Source organism: Dama dama, chromosome 8, assembly GCF_033118175.1.
Source record: "Dama dama isolate Ldn47 chromosome 8, ASM3311817v1, whole genome shotgun sequence".
NCBI classification, from domain to species: domain Eukaryota; kingdom Metazoa; phylum Chordata; class Mammalia; order Artiodactyla; family Cervidae; genus Dama; species Dama dama.
Window position 1 is genome coordinate 17,294,585 of NC_083688.1, and position 7,649 is coordinate 17,302,233.

The 7,649-nt window shown below is 51.1% G+C and overlaps 1 protein-coding gene across 1 annotated transcript in view; it reads left to right on the forward strand.

Moving 5' to 3' along the window:
• The window catches only part of SP110 (SP110 nuclear body protein), a 58,184-nt gene extending 50,584 nt beyond the window's left edge, over positions 1–7,600 (forward strand). The window contains exons 22-23 of the transcript XR_009693851.1: positions 5,870–5,943; positions 6,518–7,600. The gene's annotated coding sequence lies outside the window, so the exon portion shown is untranslated. The remainder of the gene's footprint in view (positions 1–5,869; positions 5,944–6,517) is intronic.
• The last annotated feature ends 49 nt before the right edge of the window (positions 7,601–7,649 follow it).

Genomic DNA, 7,649 nt, shown 5'->3' on the forward strand with positions numbered 1-7,649 from the left:
CTCCCACCTTGGGGCACAGGAGGTGACTGTTGTCGTTGCGGTTGTTCAGTCCCTCAGTCGTGTCTGGCTTTCTGACCCCAGGGTCTGCAGCACACCAGGCTTCCCCGTCCTTCAACTGAGTGAAAAAGTGAAAAGTGAAGTCACTCAGTCATGTCCGACTCTTTGCAACCCTGTAGCCTACCAGGCTCCTCAGTCCATGGAATTTTCCAGGCAAGAGTACTGGAGTGGGTTGCCATTTCCTTCTCCAGGGGATCTTGCTGACCCAGGGTTCGAACCCGGGTCTCCTGCATTGCATGCAGATGCTTTACTGTCTAAGCCACCAGGGAAACCTTCACTATCTCCCGGAATTTGCTTAAACTCATGTCCATTGAATCAATGATGCCATCCAACAGTCTCATCCTCTGTCACCCCCTTCTCTTCTTGTCCTCAATCTTTCCCAGCCTCAGGGTCTTTTCCAGTGAGTTTTTGCAGCAGGTGGCCAAAGTATTGGAACTTCAGCATCAGTCCTTCTAATGAATATTCAGGGTTGATTTCCTTTAGGATTGACTGGTTTGATCTCCTTGTTGTCCAAGGGACTCTCAAGAGTCTTCTCCAGAACCACAGTTGGAAAGCATCAATTCTTCAGTGCTCAGCCTTCTTTATGGTCCACCTTTCACATCCGTACATGACTACTAGAAAAACCACAGCTTTGACTATATGAACCTTTGTCAGCAAAGTGATGTCTCTGTATTTTAATACACTGTCTAGGTTTGTCATAGCTTTTCTTCCAAAGAGCAAACATCTTTTAATTTCATGGCAGAAGGAGGTAATAAATGACTCTTAAATGACCCTCTGAAGCTGGGCAGAGCTACAGCTTCAAAAATTGAATAAAGAAAACTTTACAGAGTGACTGGAGGAATTATGTATAAAAATATAGTGTCCCCTCCAGCTGATTCCAGAAATTCAACCTTGGAAAAGTCATTCTTAGGAGCTGGGCAGGCATGGTTTCCTGGTCAAGAACACTTGCTCTTGGGAGAGCAGAATGGGCTGAGTGCCTTTCTTAGACACTTTCCAAACTTCTGCTGAGCCAGACCTGGCCAAGCAAGCTCACATCCCACATGTAGCTGTGGGATCTGCTTCTGGCTGGCCTGGTCAGTCCTGCTGGGTGCCATGCCCTCTCTTCTTCACTGCCCCAAGCCGTGAGGACCCTGACTGTTTCTCTTTCCTCCTAAAGATGCTCCCACTCCATTCCCTAGAATCTTTCTGCCTGCAATTGAGCGTGAGGGCTATAGGAATCTCAGCTCTCCCTTCTATTATCGTCCCTGGAAAAAAAAGAAAAGCACACGTACTATCACTTTAGCACTGTGAGGTGGCACTGGAGATCATGAAATCCAAGAAGCCATGGTCTTACACACTTCTCCCCTGGTCTCAAGGCGCCATTGCATCTCAGGAACCATCTAGAAAAGAGAGTACCATTCAGTGAAGCCCTGCCAGCCTGAACTCCTCAGGCCAAGTGCCAACGGGCATGCCAACTGGATAAAGCCAGAGCTAACACGGTTGGCACTGGAGGTACTTCTCCCCATGAGCAGCCACTGGCTCCTGATTATGTACAGAGAGGTTGAGCAGACCCTGCAGGAACTCTCTCCTCCATCAGCCGGATGTCACATGGAGGCCAGTTTTCCAAAAGACAGCACGCAGCCTCAAGCAGGAACTCAGCCATGAGGACAGTGACCCAGACCTGGACACAGGACTTGAGGAGCAGCGAAAAGGGCGGGTGCCTGTCCAGAGTCTCAGCTGATACCAGAACTCATCTGTCAGGCCGCCCTAGGCAAGTGTCTGTTTAATTTGGAGTGACAGTTTGACAGAATAAATGCTGTAGGGGATGGATGGAGGCAGAAACATCCTTCCTTCACAAGGGCAACATCAAGGCTCTAGTTTCAGGCACAACAATGGTTCTCCAGGCTCCACAGCCCCAGGCACCGCGGTTGCAACATTCAGATCCAAGGCTGTAACTGTGCCTGGCAGTCAAGATACAGAAGGAGGGTATGGATCAACTGACCCTGTGACTAGGTTCTGAGCTGATTCATGGGCCCATGAAAGTGCCCTGGGGAGCATGGGAGCCTGGTCTCTCTGCCCACAAGCAGGTGGGTTCTGGAGGCCAGTGAAAGGGGCTTCAAGTTCACAGGCACGTGTTAGTTCTTTGTTGTTGTTTGAGGTGACACACCCTAAATTGTGTCTGACTCTTGTGACCCCACGGACTATAGCCCACCAGACTCCTCTGTCCATGGAATTTTCCGGGCAAGAATACTGGAATGGGTAGCCATTCCCTTCTCCAGGGGATCTTCCTGACCCAGGGATCGAACCCAAGTCTCCAGTATTGCAGTGGATTCTTTACCACTGAGCCACCTGCGAAGTGCCACGTTAGTACTTACCTGCAGGAAAAGCCAGAGGTGTTCCAGCACATCCTTACATCCTGGGGGTAGGAATATCTCAGCGTGAGAGGCGCAACCCCTCAGAAGTAAAACAGAGGACTGGTCTCAACACAGGGAAGCATGACGCCTACAAGTGCTGATGCCAACCTAAATTTTCCCAGCCAGAGTCTAAGGGCAGACCTGGCTATTTCTGCGTCTGGACCATGACCCTGTTCATTTGGGCAGCCGTGCCTGATATCAACACCATCTCAGTTTCCAGTTCTTCAAAGCAGTTTTCCCTGAACTCCTGTAGCCCCGGTTCTGAGCTCTTTGGAGAATCCGGGCAAAACAGCACGTGTAGAAGAGGTTTTCCTACTCTCTCAGAATAGGCTCAGAACCCAGTAGGCACTCTGGACTTCTGCAGGCGATGGTACAGTGCTGCCCCACCGCCAGGGGGCAGTGTGAACCCCTTCCAGAGGCGCTAGGTAGGAACGCGGTGGTGGTGGTTTAGTCTCTAAGTCGTGTCTGACTCTTGTTACCCCATAGACTGTAGCCTACCAGGCTCCTCTGTCCATGGGATTTTCCAGGCAAGAATACCAGACTGGGTTGCCATTTCCATCTCTAGGGGATCTTCCTGACCCAGAAATCGAACCCAGGTCTCCTGCATTGCAGGTGGATTTTTTACCGACTGAGCTATGAGGGAAGAACCCCGTATGAACTGGGAACTAGGAGAAGTAGTGAGGGTTTTTCAGGGTCAAAGGAGCTCTCAGAGGCTCTGTAGTTGAGCGTCCAGGAACAGGAGAGCCAGCCAAGGATGTCCACAGATTAGGTGAATTAATTATAGATGCAGATGCAGAGAACAGACTTGTGGACACAGCAGGGGAAGGCAAGGATGGGACAGACAGACAGACAGCAGCACTGACATATACACACTAGTGCTAGGGCTGCAGGGCTCAGCCATGTCCAGCTCTTTGTGACCCCATGGGCTGGAGCCCGCCAGGCTCCTCTGTCCATGGGATTTCCCAGGCAAGAGTACAGGAGTGGGTTGCCATTTCCTTCTCCAGGGGATCTTCCCGACCCAGGAATAGAACCCAAGTCCCACTGCATTGGCTGGTAGGATTCCTTACCACTGAGGCACCAGGGAAGCCCATATATACACTAGCGTGTGTAGAACAGATGGCTAGTGCAAAGCTGCTGCATAGCACAGGGAACTCAGCTCAGGGCTCTGTGATGACCTAGAGGGGTAGGATGGAGGTGGGGTGGGAGGGAAGTCCAAGAGGGAGGGGACATATGTCCGCTTATAGCTGGCTCATTTGTTGTATAGCACAAACTAACACAACATAGTAAAGCAATTATCTTTCAATGAAAAAAGAAAGAACCCTTGACCCCTAAGTCACTTCTCATTTCCCTCTGCAACCCCAGATCCTGGCCACCACTCAATCTACCTTCTGTCTTTATAACTTATAGCTGACTCTGGACAGTTGATATAAACAGAATCATATGTGGTTTTAAAATATAAAGAATAACCAGCTGGACAGTCATGGTTAGGCACATGCTTGTGCCTCTGACATGTAAGTGAGAATTTCCTTACTGTGATAGGAGGTCCCTTCTGTTCTTTACCACAAGCTGCCAGCCTCACAGCTAGCACAATGTAACAACAGAGCTGTGATGAGCAACTTGGGGGGAGAGAGGGCCGTGCAGGTCTTGTTTTCTCATTTGAACGAGTTGGAGTCTGGTGATAGGCCCATTCCGAAGATGGCTGGCCGCATCCTCAGGCCTGGATTCTAGACTCTTCTGTTTTCAAGAACGCCTCATGAGATCTGCTCTCCAGGAGGCTGCAGGGCGGTGATCTGCTGAAGAAACTGCACCAGTAAAGAAGTCTTCAGTCCCAGTAAAGTGAATTTGGCCAAATGCTGTTTAAAGAGGGTCCCCTTGAGATGGCTGCACGTCTGACTATTTCCCATGGAAAGGGCCCATGGACCATCGCTTCAGAATCACCAGGGAGCTTGTGCAGATGCAAATTGCGAGGTCCCTGGCCCTGGAGGAGAATCTCTATGATGGAGGCCCAGGAAGTGGTGTTTCTAACACCACAAATTTTCTAAGGGATCCTTTTTTGCCCCAGTTATGTTTGGCATCCATCGCCCTAAGTAAGACTGGTCTTTATCTTTCGACAAAGGAACAAATCTGACGAATGTATCAGTGGTGCAGGCAGTAGCCGGGGAGCCCGCAGCTTAATATCCAGAGTGGTGTCAGCCCTCTGTGTGGGCTTTGGTTGATTTTGTGGTTATTTTAACTTTAATGTGATGCTGGGAAGGATTGAAGGCTAAAAGAGAAGAGGGCGGCAGAGGATGGGATGGCTGGATTGCATCACTGACTCAATGGACATAAATTTGAGCAAATTTCGGGAGATGGTGAAGGACAGGGAGCCTGGCGTGCTGCAGTTCATGGGGTCAGAAAGAGTGGGACACGACTTAGAGGCTGAACTTAACTTTAATGTAAGTATAATTGATTTTCAGAAACAGTGATAAGAATGAAGCCGTTTGCAGAAGGAAAAACTGAACCAGGAAGAGAAAGCAGCTGAGAATAAGAGGGAAAGGGCTAGGGAAAAATGCAGCCCAATGGGCCAGACTGGAGAAGGGGGAAGGACAGAAACACATGAGAGATGGGGAAGAAAGCGCTGTCAATAGGACTTCAGAGAGACGAATCTTTAAGATGTTCTGCTCTGGGTCAGTTGCAAGAGAGTTGAAATATTTACATTCTTAGGAAGTTTTCTTTGGATGTTGGTGTCATCTTTGAATGTGAAATTACCCTGAAGTGGCTGCCAGGTACCCTCATTGTACTGGGGCTACAGGCAGTTGTGAAAAACAGAGAATTCAGAATATTGACAGGTCTGGGATAGAGATGCTTCACTGCAGTGTCTGCACAGGGAGGCAAGAGAAAAAGACAGGAGGGACCCAGAGACAAGGAACATGGGCCCCAGGGAGATGCTGAAAACACCTGAGGGACCAGGTGAGGAGTGGAGACAGATGAGGGAGGGGGCTGGAGTTGCCTCTGGTATAACCACCTCTTAGTGCCTCAAAGGATTGAGTACCCACTGTTTGGGCTTTTTCGGGGGATGAAGTGGGGTGGGGGAGAAGGAACCCTGTTCCAGGAAAGGTGAGGGGGAGATGACGTACTGGGGGGATGGATCTACCATAGGCTTCATTTTCTATCCTAAAACACCTACACCTATAATTAAGGCACAGCTTTTACCCAGAAGAGTTCATCTCCTTTTGACCCCCACTCTTGATCCCTAGGTGAGATTCCTAGTTCTGTCAGCTGGCAGAGCACATCTACTCAACTTTCTTCTCTGCATGTATGCACGTTTAGTCGCTCAGTTGTATCTGACTGCAATCCATGGACTGTAGCCCACCCGGCTCCTCTGTGCAGGAGATTTCCCAGGCAAGAATACTGGAGTGAGTTGCCATTTCCTCCTCCAGGGGATCATCTCTTAAGAACTGCTAAGCCTGGCTTGAGCTTTATTCTGCTGAAAGAACACGGCCTTCAGCATGGGGTATGTCAAGTTTTCCTTTGATGACACATCATAGAGGCTGCCCAGCCCAAAATTAATCATCCCAATTTTCTCAGGAGGAAAGAAGTATCTTTTGATCCAGCCACACATGCAAAGTGCCTGGCACACAGTGGCATCTACAGCCAAGTCATTGCCATCGGGAGACAGCCAGAGTTCCTTGCCCTTGACCTGTGTGTCCAGGGTGTCCCCCACCATCACCACCCCGCATCAGTGGCCTGTGGGGCTGTGGTCCCGTCATGCTCCATGCTTCCGCCCAGGCAGAGCACAAGTGACCAGCTCCTATCATGGTAGCCAGGCTCCATGACCCCCACTGAGGTCAGGTAGGGGGACCCCCAAAGAGAACAGGGACCCCCAGCCCCAGCCCAGGGGACTGGAGACCGAGGGAAGCTGCAGCACTGGAATTCTTGAGGTTGACTGACTCTTGTGCTTTGTTTTCCTGGATGTAGTTTATATTGTGGAAAACCTTTTTTGTTTTTTAAAGAGAGGATGTTTTTCTCAGAGGCGTTCACAGCCTGGCGTCATCCCTGCCTCCTTCCGACCCCATTCCTCCCTCAAGTCCCCAGGGTGGAAATTCCTGATCCGTTCGAGGTCCAGCTCCATGGACATTCCAGACCAGCATCCGGAAGACGGCCGACATCCGCAGCCCCGAAGAGCTGGCCCCTGATCTCCTGGCTCTGCCTCTAAGTGAGAGCTGCCCACAGTCTCTACCCCGCTGGACCCCACCTCTGCCTGGGTCTGCAGGGCCTCCCTGGTCTCCCCACTTTGACCCTGCCCAACCCCCACCCCAAAGCCTATTCTCAGCTCAGCAGCCAGATTGGGCCAGTTCAACCCATCTGCTCTTCCCTACTCCCCGCCCCTCTCAGGGTGAAATCCCAGGGCCCTTGACAAGGTGGGGGAGCCCTCCTCTCATCTACTCCCCTTGGTGGGTTTTCCTCCAGCCTCCGCACTGTGCCTGGAGCACCAGGTCACCCCTGCTCAAGGCCTTTCCGCCAGCCTGTCCCTGTGTCTGGAAGGTTCTTCCCCCTAGAAATGCTCAGGGTTCATTCTCCTGTCCTCGAGGTTTTCACTCAAATGTCACCTCTGGAGGAGGCCACCCCAGCATCCCTTATCTCTCTCCCACTCTCTTGCCTTGCCTGCTGGCTTGCTTTCCCCAGAGCCTCACTGGGCATGTTCTAACACTTCATGTGGTCTGTGGATTGTTTGCAGTGTCTGTCTCTCACCACTATTAAGTTCCTTGGGGACAAAATTCTCTATTTTGTTTGCCAGAATACCCCCTCTCCAACTCTTCGGCGCTTCATAAATATTTGTTGACTGAATGCCCCGTTAGTCTGGGCCAGCTGGCCTGGGGGGATCCATAGCATCTCTGAGCAAGCCTCCTGCTTCCCAGGGTTCTACACCATTCGTTGGGTGGGGGGGTCTTACTCCCGGGCCCCCATGTGGTAAGCCAGGCTTCAGGGTGGGTTAACTGCCCCGAGACCCCCTTCTGCCCATGCCTGTCTTGTCTGGGCCCAGTTCCCTCCCTGCCCAGAGCCTTGCTTCACTTGGATGGAGGCATCTCACCCTCACCCTCGCCCACTTGGGGTCCAGCTGGGCTCTGGGGGCTGTGGGAGCCTGTGCTATTTTACCTGTCCATGCTGCTCACCTGGGCTCTGGCAGAGAGGTGCTTCCACTAAATAAAAAAAATAAAA